At 42.3% G+C, this 16,539-nt stretch overlaps 1 protein-coding gene across 1 annotated transcript in view; it reads left to right on the forward strand.

Moving 5' to 3' along the window:
- Positions 1 to 1,167: 1,167 nt before the first annotated feature.
- Positions 1,168 to 16,539, forward strand: part of ADGRF5 (adhesion G protein-coupled receptor F5) — a 103,718-nt gene continuing 88,346 nt past the window's right edge. The window contains exon 1 of the mRNA XM_023212973.1: positions 1,168 to 1,377. The gene's annotated coding sequence lies outside the window, so the exon portion shown is untranslated. The remainder of the gene's footprint in view (positions 1,378 to 16,539) is intronic.

Raw genomic sequence — 16,539 nt, forward strand, 5'->3', positions numbered from 1 at the left:
CATGAGGAGAATGCAGGTGAAAGTGGGCTTTGAGGGAAAGTAGGAGAGATTGGCCATTGTGCATTTAAGGGTTTGGCATATATCCTTAAGCTCCTGAAACATTTTAAGTATGGGAATCCCAGCATGAAGATGGCATTTGAAAGACATTGCCCTGGTTGCTGGGAGGAGAACGGATAGGAAGTGAGGGAAAAGACGGGCAAGGAGACCACTGTGTGATTTTAACTCAGTGATATGTTTGTGGTCTTTGTCTGCTCACATCCACAACCCAGCATCCACCCTCCTCTCTGTCTGCCACCTTGCAGCAGCTTCCAAGTGTACTGCTGTTCGAGGACTGACTGTCACCCCACTGAACACAATGCAGGTAGTCCAGGCCTCTCAACAGCTCAGTGTGTGAAAATCCACACAGCCCGAGGTTCCCACCTTCTTTCTACAGCCAGGATTGGGTTGGTGAGTCTGCGACCTGGTACGGTTGCATAGAGTCCTGTGCTCCAGAGTCCCCACACTTGCTTTAATGTTCTGTTGTCACCGGGTGTCACATTTTTGTTTTACATGGAACCCCATAAATAATGTAGAGGATCCTACTTCTCGCAATCCATGGATGGTGGCCTCCTGATAATTCTTTAAACTCTAGGGCAAAATGGCCTGAGGACTTTAGAGTCAGTCCAAGATTAAGAAAGATCAAACTTTCCAAAGACAGAGCTTAGAGGGTCTTTCCTGAGGCTGGGAATGGAGTCTTCGGGGGCCTGTTCTAACCTGCCTCTCTAACCAGCTGCTTTGTAACATGACATCTGGCCTGAGGCCAGAATATGCTTCAGCACAGTGGAAGAGGATGAGGACATCATTGACTTTTGCAGAGTTAAACACTTAGAGGAACTTCAGGAAGAAAGCACTTGGTAAAAGGCAAAGTTGGCTGGCCCATCAGCTCCTTGCCTGGGGTCCTGCTGCTTCTTTTCACAGTTCTCAGTGTGTTTATTCTCTTCTTTCCAATGGCCAGAAGACAAGTTTCTTGTTTCCTCTAGGGAGACTGGAGAGAGGCATCAGGCACCAAATACAGGAAATCATGTGGAGAGGATCTCTTATTTATTACAGTCCCCATATTACTTCCCTCCCCCAAGCCCCCGCCCCCTACCTCCAGTCACTCAGTGTCTCCCGGCTTCTTCCTGCAGCAGAGAACAGAAGGCAGTTCACCTCTGCTCCCGACAGCCTGGGAACCCGCAAGATTCCCAGCATTTGAAGTCTGGTCTTGTGAAACCCCACCCTCCTCTGGCTGTGTCATTGAATGGGACACCCTCAAGGTTCACCTCACCTGAGAGGTATTGGGGCAGATCAGCAGTAAGGTATTAAATTTTAGGAGCCTGCAAACCCCAGAAGAGAAAGGTAAGTACCTGCATTGTTTTGATTTGTCATGTTAAATGTGAATCCAGCTGCTATGGAATAGATGTGCATTTCCACGTGGCTTTTCTAGTAGGCTGCATGCTCTCAACCTGTGTGTCTTGTGGAGATTTACTGATGTACAAGACTGTGAGGACTGAACAGGGGATATGACATATGGATTTTTCAAATCTGTACAGCTTTGGATAAAGAATGCCAGTCAGTATACAGATCATGGCGGCGATTCTTATTTTCTTTGGAGTGCACATCTCATTAGAAGTAGTTTGTTTTTTGGCATCTGCATAGAGGGTAATTTTTACTAACTGCCTTTTCTTTTTAATAGTGTAGACCTCTACCATGATTTTTTTGTTCTTCCTTTCTGAGTTAAAGAAATACTAGATTTGACAGAGAATTTGCTAACAGAAATAGGAACAGGTGTTCCTAATTTAGAGTGCCTATGTGCTGTAAGTAAAAAAAAAAAAAAAAAAAAAAAAAAAAAAAAAAAAAAAAAAAACGAGTACTTTGTTCAGGGATCTGGTGGACTTGGTGGACTTCCACATTATTTTCTAGAATTTGTGGTGAAACAGTTGTTATTCCAGAAGTTTCCTGAAATTCAGTACAAGCAGTGACAACGAATATACAGGGATGGCTCAGAGGCTGTGGTGGTGGTTGTCTGTAGGGATGGTACTCACTCCTTAGCTGGGTGCTCTTGTTGGTCACTGTTAAGGCTCAAGATGATAGGTCACTGAGACTCAGAGAAGAGCCAGGTCTTATTTAAGTACCACTACGTATGTCTCTGGATTTTTTTTTTTTTTTTTTTTTTGGCATCTTATGTTTTTACTGTTTCATTTTGTCTTCACAACCAGCCTTTACTCTAAGAGAAATAATTTATACAGACTTCATGAAATATCAAACAATTCATACCTATTTATTGAACATTTACTATTCTTTTCTAGTTTATTTAGCTCTAATGCTCATAATTTCTTACCACTTACGTATTTTACGTCAATACAGTCTCCCTCCATTCTATCTTCCATACTCTGCTACAGGGCTCTTCGAAATTTGCAGTTCTAATAACGCCACTCTCAGTGATTATATATATATATATATATATATATATATATAATTTTTTTTTCTGAGACTGTGTCTTGTTCTGTCTGGAGTACAGTGGTGCAATCTCGGCTCACTGCAACCTCTGCCTCTCAGGTTCAAGTGATTCTCGTGCCTCAGCCTCCCAAGTAGCTGGGACTACAGGCACGCACCCCCACACCCAGCTAAATGTTGTATTTTTAGTGGAGATGGGGTTTCACCATGTTGCCCAGGCTGGTCTCGAACTCCTGACCTCAGGTGATCTGCCCACTTTGGCCTCCCAAAGTGCTGGGATTACAGGTGGGAGCCACAGTGGCTGACCTCAGTGAAATATTTCTGTTGCACTCTGTTGCTTACAGCCTTGCTACCTAAAGTGTAGTCCAAGGACCAGCTGCATCAGGCATCAGCTGGAAATGATCACTTGGGAACACATTCCTTAGTCCCTCCCCAGACTTCTGAATCTGCATTTTAATCCCTGGGTGATGCATATGCACATTAAAGTTTGAGAAGCATTCACTTAAGGAGGGTAGAAAAATCAAAGTCAGCTCCATATTGTCCTGCCAGCCTCACCCTCTCAGCATCTGTCTTTGCAACAAAACTAAGTACCTTGCAGTTCCCTAATATGTGAATACTCTAATGCCTTCCTATTTCTGTGCATGCTGTCCTCCCTGCCTGGGATACCCCTATTCATCTTCCCCACCCAATTGCCCATTAAGGCCTGGTTTGTACACCTTCATTCGCCTTCATCCCTCTTCTACTAAGCGATTCTCAGGTCTGTGATTTTTCTGGTACTTGGTGGAATGTTTTGACATATGCCTAAGTACATTAAATGATAGTTGCTATATTTATTTTCACTCTTGAGGAGTTATTGGTCTTCTATGCCTAAACCCATAGCACTTGGCACGGTTTTGGGCACATAGCTTCTGCTCAATCAATTTTGTTGAATAAATGAATGAATGAATGAATGAATGAGCAAATGAATGTGTACATTGTCTGAAAAACCCTAATTAATTATGAGATAGAGATATATAGTTTGAATCTTCCAAACATATTTTTAATCCTTATAGCATTTTCCCACACTCTTCTTTCTGAAATGTTGCTAGATTCATTTATTCACCAAATATTCTGAGTACTTTCCATGTGCCATGACTTTTAGAATCTATTTCTTTATGTCTTTGTGACAGCCTCTTTCATTAGGTGTTTCCCTATTGGTGCCCCGCATTCTCTGCCACTCTAAGTCAAGGACTCACTGAGTCCCTTTCACAGGGCAAGCAGTGTGCTATGTGCTAGGGATGTAATGGCAAACAATACAGATGTGAGTCCTGCCTCCATGCAGCTCTCATCTGGAGGACTTACTTTTTGTCATCCTCTATGCTACTTTTCTTTTATGGAAGTATTAAGGAAAACTGAAATAAGCCTGATCCCTAACAAATGCTGACACATCCAAGTAAAGGCCTTGAGAACTTGAAGCTTGAAGTCAGTGTGGTTCAGTAGAAAGAAAGCTGAACTGTGCTTTGGGGCCCCAGATTTAGTCCTGTACCTACAACTGTCTTGCCATGGGGCCCTTGGGTGGATCCACAACTTTTCTCTGAACCTTGAATTTTTCAAGTGGTGAACAAGACAGAGAGCTACAGGAGAGAGAATCCCTGATTTCAGAGTGCAAAGAGAAGACCATATCCACAGAGCCTCTGCACTCACATTCTCTCATGCTTCACGGCAATTTGAAAGGCAGTGTTCTGTATTTCTTTGAGTCAAGCCAGCTCGAAGAGATCTTAAGAGAGCCATTTTATTTACTATGTCCATGTGTTCAGCCATTGACATTAACATTGTGCTTTGGTACTTCCCCAAGAGCACAGTTGCCCGTGACTCCTGGGGAGCAGTGTCCTGCAACTCAGAGGAATCTATAAGGCATTCATTGTTGGGTGTACAGCTGCTCTGAAGCAGGTTAGATGAGGAGGGAGGAAGGGCCTCCATTAAGCAATCCGTGCTTTAGGAAAGCAGCCAGGAAAAGAGAAGGAAGTAGCTCTACCAAGTGGTGCAGGAAAAATCTAGAAGCAGGTAGACGTATAGCCAGTTCCTGACATCATCCCTCACTAGCACAGCTAAAAGGATTCCCTTTCTGACTACATGTGGTATTCTCCTTTTTCCACCCAAAGATTTGTGTCTTAGCCATATTTCACCTAGAATCAAATGTTGGAGAAGAGCATAGTATCATTGTCCCCCACGCTTTGCCCTCCCATAGAGCACATGGACACTTGGGAGAAAGCAAACAGACACAACCACCAGGTTTAGGCTAAAGCAAACTGCTGAGGTGCTCCCAAGGGACCGCTGTTTCTCTCTTCCAGCCTTCTTCTCTTCCTCCTCCATTGTCCAGAGCTTCCAAATGACACGCCTCCTGCACCTCTGGAATCCCTTCTTGCTTACTGTTGCTCCTATGCCTTTCTGCCTCCAGGCCCTCTCCATGCCCACCTTGTCTATAGCTGCCTTTCAACAGCTAAATGTTTTCTGTTGGTAATTTCTTACCCACTCAAGTTCACTTTAATCTCTGTCAATAAACACACGTCGTAACAACAAAAGGGAGGTTAACCTGCGTGAGAGGTTTCCTGCGGCCTGCCACAGATCTCAGGATGTATTTGAAATCAGCCTGGACTATATCTGGCTCAATATTTCTTTTTTAATGAGAGGCATGTTGTGGGCTAGAAAGAGGCAGACCTGGTTTTTAATCTCCTGTCTTGAACAAGTAATTGTATCTTGCCAGGTCTTTGTTTTGTTTCTGAAAATATGAACTAATACTTAGTGCACAAAGTTGTAAGAAGATTGATTATCTAAAGTGCCAAATAGGTTCCTTCAAAAAAACACCAGGTCGGCCCCGGCGCGGTGGCTCCTGCCTGTAATCCCAGCACTTTGGGAGGCCGAGGTGGGCAGATCACGAGGTCAAGAGATTGAGACCTTCCTGGCAAACCTGGTGAAACCCTGTCTCTACTAAAAATACAAAAATTAGCTGGGCGTGGTGGCGCTTGCCTGTAGTCCCAGCTACTCAGGAGGCTGAGGCAGGAGAATTGCTTGAACCCGGGAGGCAGAGGTTGCAGTGAGCTGAGATTGTGCCATTGCACTCCAGCCTGGTGACAGAGCAAGACTCTGTCTCAAAACAAAACAAAACAAAAAACAAAAAACACCAAGTCTTAAAAGAGGAGGTTGGCCAAGATGGTGAAAATGAGAAAACTGTCATTCACAGAATAGTTGAAGGAGCATTCAGGGGACAGTTAAAAGCAAGAAGTACATCTTGTAGCACATGAAGGTTGCTTTTAAATATCTAAAGGTTGCTCTGTGTGGGAAAAGGGAAGGTCAACAGAAGATCAATGAGTGGAAATTATAGCGTAACAGATTTCAGCCCAATGTGTGGAAGGATTTACCCACCATCAGAATCATCTAAAAATGAGTGAGCTGCCTTGTGGTGTGGTGAACGCCTTGTCCCGGGCAATGTTCCAGCACCCTGGAAGACGGACTAGTGGCCAGGGTGTTCCCAAAGGGATGCCCACACTGGGTGGAGTCTGGGTGATGACCTCGAAGGTCCCTTCCCGCTCAAAGCTATCAAGAGTCTCGTGATGTCAGTGCAGTGATCCAAGCCACCAAATGAAGGTCTGCAAAAAAAGTCATCAGACTAGAGTGAGGATAGCTGACTTTCCATAAGCTAGCCCTACCTATCTGCTACAGTAAGTTTAAAATAGGGTCTTAGTAACAATGGAGTAGGCTGGACTTCCAGGAAAGTGCAAAAAAGAAATGAGAACAATGAGGAGGGAAAAGTTCACTGTAAACCACTCTTCTTGGGTTACTCTTTAACTAAATTGTGGGTTACTTCTTGTGCTGCAAACACATTCCTATTTGATGGAAAACTGCCGCATTTATGTACGTTTTCAGCTCAAGTAGAGTCAGGCAAATAACAGCAAGACTCAGAGCTTTGGCTCTGATTTCTCCTCTAGCCAAAACGGAAACACGACTACATGGATATGGGTTCCTAGCCATTCAGAGATCTAATTTTAAAATGTGAAAAAGAAACTGATTCTACCATCTTCTAAATTGGAAGGACTATGAATGGAATATTTGACTTTTGGGGAGAGAAGAGAGCTGGCTGGAACTGTCTGCCTGCTGTGAGTCAAGTTCATTGGCCACTGCCTTCTACCCATCTTTCCTTTTCTGCTACATGAACCACCAGAAGAGCAGTCTCTCTGTGAAGTAAGGACATGGAAACTTTTAGAGAAGTGAGACTTAGGCTTAGGTAGGCCCTGTACACATCACCAACCACTCCAGGCAGCCCCAGAGCTTTCTGTTAATACTTTATCCTTTGTGGACTCAAAAGAACATGCAGTTGTGGACCCTTGCATGTTCCTCACCATGCTTGGGCAGCATCTCAGCATGACTTTGCTTTCTTCAATCTCACTTTGAGATCCTGGGGGAAAAAAGCAGTAGTCCTTTCAACAGAAACAGTTATAAGCAAATGCTATATATTTTCAAACCGAAACAAAGCCATGATATATTTTATTCTCAAGGCTTACCTAAATTAGCTTTCTTAAAAACACTAATTAAAAAAAAATCTTTTGAAATGTAATCAACTGTGCAGAACAAAATCATAGAAACCCTTGCAGACCAGTGTATTTATTTTTAGATGCACATCAGCCTACCCAGCATAGCAAAGCCACTGTCTAATGTCCAAAGCATGGCCCTGGGAATTTCCTCTAACAAGGCTGTGTTTCCGCCCATTGTTATAGCACAAAGGACAGAAGGAGGCCTGAGTAGAGGCTCATGTTAACCCCGCCTAGAGTAAAATCTGGAGCCTGTCATCACCTCAGTTGGATCAATGTGGTCTTGAGGGCCGGGGTCAAGAGGGAGATTGCCTGCCAACTCTGGACAGATGCAAATGAGTAGTCATCCAAAAATATTCCAGAGACCAGTGACGGCAATTCAAAGTAAAGGGTCAGCTTTCTTTTTGTAGTCAAGGATCTAAATCTCACCCGCACTGTGAAATGAATTCTGGTCTAGACCTGAGACAGTGATGCCATTTGAGGATCTTGGCTTGAATTGCAATTAATAAATGTATTTTAAGCATATTTTAGTTAAAAAAAGTCATAAATCTGTGTACACACAGCCCCATTAAACACACACATACACACACACACATACACACTCATTAGAGCAAGTATCAGATACCTGAATCGCCCAGAACTTTACTATTACTCTAGGCCAGTTTCTGATCCTTCACGTATTCATTGATGAAATGGGCATAACAGATCTCACATCCTATTAGTTTGGGGGATAAATAAGGTATAATATTACAAACAATCTCACCCAAACTAGACTTTTGCTTAAGTTTTTGCATCTTGATCCTAACATGTTTTGAGCTTCTTACAAGAAACTTCTGCGCAAATATTTACTGTCAAGTCTCCAAGGGTTTTATTTGTTTGTTTTGCTACTACAGGAAAAGAAGACCAGTTTGTTACTTAATTGGCACACTTTAGAAGCAGAGCTTTTCATGCCTTTGTCAAGTTCTTTCTACTCCTAGGGAAGGTCACTGCATTATTACTCAAAGCTGCAATGCTCAGGGCTATGTCTGGGGGTCTCTGGGGAAGATGAAGAGGGGGCTCTCAGGTCTGCACACAGCAGTCCACACCCATCCTGTCCGGTGTTGAGTCTGTGATCTGCATTCCACGGCTCCATCACCACCTCTGCCCAATCAAAGGCTCAAGGAGCAAGGGGGACCTGCACGTACAAACACCAGCCTGAGCAGGGACTGGGTTGTTGGCCTCTGCTGGCAGGTGGATATCCCGACCCCAAGGTCAGCAGATTCAGGAAAACGTGTTGTAGTTCTTTGGTGAGAATGTGAGAATGTTAGTAAAAATGCCTTTTAGGATTGTTTTGTTTGCAAGTGTTTATTATCAGACACTCCTCAGGGGTTCACAGGGCAGGTTGCGAATGTCCGAAGTGGGGCCTGGGAATTTCCTTCCACAAAGCCTGTGCTTCTTCCTCTCTTTGTTACTCCTCAAAGAACAAGTTGAAGCATTATTAGAGATCCTTACTTAACCCTTTATCCTGCCCACTGCTTCTTCGTTTACATTACAGAAAATTCACGCTGCCAGCTATCTAAGGATCAAAAAGATGTTTGGGTTTTTGTTGTGGTGTGCACCCGCAGATGTGCACGTATGTGTGCACTTGTGTGCATGACTGTGCATATGTTTGTGTGTTAATGGAGAGGAAATAGGTAAAGCACAAAACGTATTGCATTTTAAGAGGTTTTCATTCAGTGTTATGACATGCATCCATCATTGGTCAGATCAGAGAAAACTTTCTTTATGGTAATATGCATTCCTGCTAAAAATGATGACTCAATTTCAGTTCCCTGTCCCTAGGGAAGGGCCGTCTTAGAATTATAGTTGCTTTTCACCTTTGGAGTCTACTTATTGGCTAAAAGCTGGGGTATAATGAGTTGAAAGATATTTCAACCAACCAAGAATTATTTATTGAATATATTCTATGTGTCTGAACTCTACTAGGTATTAAGAGAAAACAGAGATTCTGCCTGCAGGAAAATTCAAGACCATGTATTTTTTTTTTTTTTTTTTTTTTTTTTTTTGAGACGGAGTTTCACTCTTGTTGCCCAGGCTGGAGTGCAGTGGCGTGATTTTGGCTCACTGCAACCTCTGCCTCCCGGGTTAAAGTGATTCTCCTGCCTCAGCCTCCCGAGTAGCTGGGATTACAGGCACCCGGCACCGCACTGGGCTAATTTTGTATTTTTAGTAGAGATGAGGTTTCTCCATGTTGGTCAGGCTGGTCTCGAACTCTTGACCTCAGGTGATCTGCCCACTTCGGCCTCCCAAAGTGCTGGGATTACAGGCATGAGCCACCGCGCCCGGTCAAGAGCACCTATTTATACATATATACAAACACACAAACTCAACGTCTTGCAAGTGAGAGTGCAAAGAAGCCAGATATTTGTATGGTCTAAGGCCAGGAAAGATTAGAAGAGGGACATGGGCCCTCATCCAGCCTGAAACTCTTCAATTATCCCCAAAGACATCTTTATGATGTCTTCATTGTCCTTAAATCTCCAAGCATCAGCACGGCCAAGTGTGTGCACCATGCACATACACATGTACACACATGCACACACAGCCTGCTCTCAGGAAACAGCTGTGCCTTCTTGGAGGAAATAATGCCATTGGCTTTCTCACCATCAACTCTATGCCAGGATCAGCCTCAATACCCATCTCTTTTGCCCTCTTGTTTTGTCCCAAGGGAAGAGGGACCCTTCCCTGCATCCAGAGCTCAGCTCTCCCACGCTTCTGCCTTCTATTCCCATAGACTCACTAGGCTCCCCTCTAATTGGTCCTTTCCTGTTATCATTTAATTATGCTTAGGTCCTTCTCATCTTAAAACAATAGGAGCAGAAGCTCTTCTCACCCCGTATTTTTCCTCACCTGTGCTTCCATCTTCATTTCCCCTCACCACAAAATTCTTGAAAGGATTATGGCTAGTCATGTCTTCATATCATCACCAACCATTCACATTGTGTTGTGTCTACGCTACCCCAATGCACCTCAGCAAATGCTTTTGCCAAGATTCTCTACGACCTCTGTATCCTCAAATTCAACTCATTTACTCTCAGCAGGACTTCACACTGCTCTCCACTTCCTCTAGTCTTGTCCCTGCCTTCTAGGATACCAATGCTCCTGGCCTTCCTCCTTCTTCTCTGGCGCAACTTCTCAGTTTTTCTTTTGTAGGTTCCTTTCCCTCTGCCATTTCCTCAGCTTCCCATTGGCTGTAACCGGGGCCACCTTTTCTCCATTCATTCTGTCTCCCTGCTGTGGGAGGTTCATTTCTCTGCCTGGATTTCTCTTTCCTGCCTTCTCTGTTGATATAGTTTGGCTGTGTCCCCACCCAAATCTCTCCTTGAGCTGCAATAATCCCCACGTGTCAAGGGTGGGGCCAGGTGGAGATAACTGAATTGTGAGGGCGGCTTCCTTCACACTGTTCTCATGGTAGTGAATACATCTCATGAGATCTGATGGTTTAATAAATGGGAGTTCCCCTGCACAAGCTCCCTTTCCTGCCACTATGTAAGAAAGACATGACTTTGCTCCTCGTCACCTTCCACCATGATTGTGAGGCCTCCCCAGCCATGTGGAACTGTGAGTCTATTAAACCTCTTTCCTTTTTAAATTATCCAGTCTCAGATATGTCTTTATTAGCAGCGTGATAACAGACTAACACATCTGTCAGGTAAACTATCCTCCTAAGTCCATTTTAAATGTCACCAAATTACTTCTTTTTTACAGGTCACAGCATCCCTGTGCAGGACTGATTCCCTGCTAAGTGCTTTGCAGCACTGTCCCAAGCCTGTTTTACAGTGCCTTTCATGTTTGAAATCTCAGTAATTGTTCACATGCACTTCTTTCCTAGGACATAGGGATGCCATCTTATTCATCTTTTTACTCCTCTCCCCTAGCACAGTACCTGGCACATTCGGCATTTCATGTAGAGTTAGGAATGCAAAAGTGTCACTTAAGTGATTTATCTCTTCTTTAAGTAAAATAACATCTTGTACTTTCAGGATGGATGTGTTCATAAAATTTAATTTTAATATAATTTTTGAAACTTTACTCACATTTAGGCTACTAACAAACTTTTACCTTTTTCTTAAAATCAAAATCACAATTATTAACACTTCCTATATGAGTTTTTAATTCCTGTTTAAAAGCGGAAATGAATGGCATTTGGACTTCATTAACATTTTATTTAAATCATCACTCGGGGAGAATTTCCAAATGTGTCCTGAGTGACACTGCATATTCATGCACCTGAGGTGGAGTTGCCATGGTATAGCATAACTAATATTTTTCAAGATTGTCTCTTCACTGCGGGTGCTGGTGTTGCATAAATTTTCCACAGCTCACCTGCAGAACTTGTCTACTCTTCTTTCAAAGCCATGGAGATTGATTTACTGACCTGTCTGAAGGTGAACAATGGTGGCCACAGAGAATGAGCCTAAGCACCAAGCCAGTACAGATTCCACCCAGCCTCCTATCTCCCAGAAGTTCATAAGACAGGGATGTATCTTAGGGTACAAGGCCAGAGGTTCACTCAACTCTGGGTGGCAGATGGTATGCTACACCATCTGTTGGACTATGAAGAGAAAGTATGTGCCCTGCTCTTTATTTTGAAAGATCTTATACCTTTAAAAATCTCTATTTTGGGTTTTTGTAGTAATAGATGTATAATATATTAGCATAAGAGAACTGTAAATGACATATAAAATATGTTATTTACATGGAGATGCAAAGCACAGTTTGTGCAAGTGTGGTCTAGAGACCAGTACTTGATAAACTGGCTGGATGCTGATCAAAATGCATATCTCTGGGTTCTACCTGAACCTACTAAATTGAAACCTGTCTGTGTAGGAAGATGGGGGTAGGAGCAGGACAGGGAGCAATGCTGCAAAATATGCATTTTTCAACCAGCACCTTAGGACAGGAGTCCCCAACTTGTGGGCCATGGACCAGTGCTGGTCGATGGCCTATTAGGAACCTGACGACACAGTAGGACATGAGCCATGGGAGAGCCAGCGTTATTGCCTGAGCTCCACCTCTTTTTGAATCAGTGGTGGCGTTTGATTCTCATGGGAACTTGAACCCTATTGTGAACTGTGCATGCGAGGGATCTAGGTTGCATGCCCCTTATGATAATCTAATGGCTGATGATCTGAACGGTTTTATCCTGAAACCATACCCCCACTTCTCTCTCTTCTGGTCTTCTAGAAAACTTGTCTTCCATGAAACCAGTTCCTGGTGCCAAAGAGGATGAGATCACTGCCTTAGAAGTACTTCCAAAGTATGATGCACATTTAGTCAGGCATAAAAACAATGTTTAGAAAATATCTACTAGCTTTTTAGAAAAGTGTTTACACTGGTGGCAGGAGGATCCCTCCCTGTATTTCTCTGGGTAGGTTAACGATTTTGCAGTCCAGGCTCATGTTTGCAGGAACATTCTTCCTGCTGAATTGTGCCCTTTGTTGGGACTACAGGTTTGGAACACAATTCTATATCACTTTGTACCCTCCTTCGAACCATCGTATGTTTAACCTTTCATTTGTTTATGTTTCAGCAGCTTATCTTGAAGCATAATATAGTATAGTGACAAGAACTGGGTTTGGAATTCAGAGTCTGCCTCAAATTCTTCAATTTGCCAGACTTTCAATCTATGTAGATTTTAAACCACGTTTGGCCAGTTGTTTAACCTTTCTGAGCCTCCTTATCTAAAATGGGAGTAGCTAACTAGTTCATGGAGTGTCGTGAAAACTAAATGACATTGTGCATTTAAAAAGTTTGTTAAAAAACACTCAGCAGAGACCCTGTGATGGAAGTGTTTCTCAATAAGAGATAGCAATTAAAAATAGCAATAGTATCATCATCATCACCAACAACAATAAACTTGCTATAAGAAAGAAATCATCCACGAGTTTCCCAGCATTAAGATAGTATTCTGCACAAAGTAGGTACCCAGAAATACTTGTCCAGTGAATGAATATCCTATTTGTGAATATGAGTACATATATTGGGAAAAGGATAGGATTTCAAAAATAAAAATATGTAACCAAACTGCCAACACAACCTGATGTGTGACTGTAGATCGAACCTCAGCTGCTCTTGATAAAACAGCACCTTTCTGCAAAATTCATCCATTTTCTCAGAGATAGTCTATAAGTTCTCCTTATTTACTTTAGCAGGCAGTTATGCTTGTTTTTTGTTTGTTTGTTTTTTTTGTATGTGTAAGTTTCATATTTGATGTAAATTTCTATATTCAGGATTTTTTTCCTCTTTTGACTTGAGACTCACCTTTAGTCAACAATTTCCTGTGACAATTTTCAGGAACATGCAGACTTTATTTATTGTAATGGATTATCCTTCAAAAACAAGATTTATAATTGATGAATTGGTCAGTGCCTATAGCCTATTTACTGATATGCACTAGTTCCATTTTTAAACCCAATTACTCAAACCACCAAACCAAATGCATACACATGCATGAGTGCATGCATGCACACATGCAGACACACGCACACATCTCTAGTGGTTATGCATGTGGGATCTGAGCTGTGGACTTATAAAGTATTATGTCAAAGAAAGAGGAAAAGGAAGAAAGAAATATTAGCAGTCTAGAGATAAGATAACCATATTTAGAGAAAGAAAGGAGACGAAAGAGAAATAGAGAGACTATGAATAAAAAGTGTCCTATGTGCAGGCTTCTCATGACAGAAGCATCTTAGGATCTTCTGGTCCATTTTCTTCCTAGCATGGAGGACTTAATACTCACCAAGCTCTGCTCTAAATACTTAATTTGGAACACTTCATTTAATATGAGAAAATTGCACTGTCTCTGTTTTAAAGATAAGAAAACTGAGGATCAGAGAGATTAAGTAACTTACCCAAATTTCAATAGCTGGAAGTGGTAGAACTAGGACTTTAACCCAACAGCCTGGTGCCATAGCCCATGCTTTTACCCTCTTAAGCAGCTCTAATAGTGTGCCGCCTTAGGGATTCATTCATAACAAACATGGATTAAGCACCTGACTACTCTGTGCCAGATACTGTGCTAAGTGCTAGACACAGAACAGTAGGTAAATGAGGTCTTACCCTGGGGTGGTGTGCGAGGTGGTAGTATCACAGGACAGTGGAGGAGCCCATAAATAGAGCATTGTAATGCAGTTCAGTAGGTGCTTTGACAGGGGAGGAGGTGATGGGAGGTGTACACACAACTAGAGGAAGTCAAAGGGAGGCTTCTTGCAGGGAATGACCTTGACCTGGGCCTTGAAGGACTGTGAGAGTTGGCAGACTAGAGAACACAGAGCATTCAGGGTGCTAAGGAGGTTCAGAAAGGTAAAGTAAGACGAGAAAAAAGGAGTAATTAGCTTGACTGTGGTCATCTCACAATGTATACATATAGCAAAAAAGCATGTGGTGCACCATAAATATACTTTTTATTTGTCAATTTTACCTCGATAAAACTGAAGAGAAGAAAGGAAGGAGTAGGAAGAGGTGAAGCTGGCTCGTTAGGCAGAAGCCCTGGCAATGAAGCATCTTGGCTAAAGATAATTATGTGTGGGGAGAGAAGAGATGGCCCACAGATGAACCTAGCAGCCCATCTATCTGCCAGTGTTTCTCTAAATGTATGCAGAGGTTCTGATACAGCTGACACAGGCCTGGGAACCAGACATCAATAGTTTCTCAAAGTGAGAACCGCAATGGTAAAAAATAAAAAAAATAAAAATAACCATGCTCTATCTCAGTGGTTATTAAACATTTGTGCACATCAGAATCACCTGGACAGCTTGATAGCTTGTTAAAACACTGGTTACTGGGCCTCACTTCCAGAGTATTAGATTCTGGAAGTCTGGGGTGGGCTCTAGAATTTGCCTAACTGCGTTTCTTTTTTCTTTTCTTTTCTTTTCTTTTCTTTTCTTTTCTTTTTTCTTTCTTTGTTTCTTTCTTTCTGTCCCCTCCTTTCTCTCCTCCCCGCCCCGCAACTTTCTCCCTTTCTCTCTCTCTCTTTCTTTCTTTCTTTCTTTCTTTCTTTCTTTCTTTCTTTCTTTCTTTCTTTCTTTCTTTCTTTTTCTTTCTTTCTTTCTTTCCTCTTTCTTTCCTTCTTTCCTTTGAGACAAGGTCTCTCTCTGTCACCCAGGTGGGAGTGCAGTGTCACAATCATAGCTCACTGAAGCCCCAAATTCTTGGGCTCAAGTGATCCTCCCACCTCAGCCCCACAAGGAGCTAGGATTACAGGTGCTTGCCAGCATGCCTGGCTTTTTATTATTTGTAGAGACAGGGTCTTGCTATGTTGCCTAGGCTGGTCTGAAACTCCTGGCTTCAAGGGCTCCTCACACCTCGACCTTCCAAAGTGCTAGGATTAGAGATGTGAGTCACTGAGCAGGCCTAGAATTTGCATTTCCATCAAGTTCCCAGAATGTTGGGGGCCCACATTTTTGAACCACTGCTCTGTCTACTGAGCAGACTCTGAGTGTGAAGCCAAGAACTTAGCCAAAGCTATTTGAGTGATTCTTAGGTTGCACTAAAATTTGAAAATTCTTGGGAGGAAGAATTACTAAATCTCTTATCTTCTTTGTTGTAAGTGCTCCTTTAACTTTTAATTATTTGTGTAGTTTACAAAAATCCAACCCAAATATTCCTGATATTTTGGTTCATTTTGGTCTGTAAGGGGTCAAAATATAAGGACTTGTAGGGTTCTTTGGAATTTCAAAAATCAGCCCTCTGAAATTTCTCTTTGCAAAGCAGGAAGTCACTTGCTGCCGAGAGCAAACACTTGAGTCAACCGTTTGCCTCGTTAGAGGGCTTCAGAGCTGTGGCTTCTTAGCACGTTTCTCTACATTTTAGAATGGTGTGAATCTGAGTCTTTACAGAATAGGTTATACAGGTGGAAATATGAGATCTGTGTCTCTAAGCGTGGCCAACTGGCTGAGGCTGAAATATATCCTAATGTCTTTATTTCCTTCATTGTAGATAAGGTAGAAGGCAGCTGGAAAATCAAAAATTCCCTTGAACGAAGGAGAATTGGAAGGATGGATGGGGAAGAAGAGGTCCAATGTGCTTATTTTCCCCTTTGCTTACCAAAATCCAACAAACAGCAACTATCTTCTCTAATGTCATGGTCACAAACTAAATTTCTCAAAACAAATATTTAGAAGAAAAAGATCGATGTGGAAAATATAATAGCAAGTGGCTGAATTAATCTTTAACATGAGTGAAGAATCAAGAGTTGCACCTCTTTACCCCAGGTTACACCAAAATCCATGCACACTCAGTCCTAAAGTAAGTCCTGCAGAACCTCACATATGGGAAAAGTAAAAGTCAACCATTAGTATGGTTGGTTTAGCATCTAAGAAAAACCATATTTTTCAATCCGTGTTTGGTTTCAGATACAGAACTACAAATACCAACTGTATGTATTGAAAAAAAAAAAAATCCACATAAAACTGGGTCCTTGAAATTCAAACTCCTGTTATTCAAGGGACACCTGTAA

The sequence above is a fragment of the Piliocolobus tephrosceles genome, chromosome 5, assembly GCF_002776525.5.
Source record: "Piliocolobus tephrosceles isolate RC106 chromosome 5, ASM277652v3, whole genome shotgun sequence".
NCBI lineage: Eukaryota > Metazoa > Chordata > Mammalia > Primates > Cercopithecidae > Piliocolobus > Piliocolobus tephrosceles.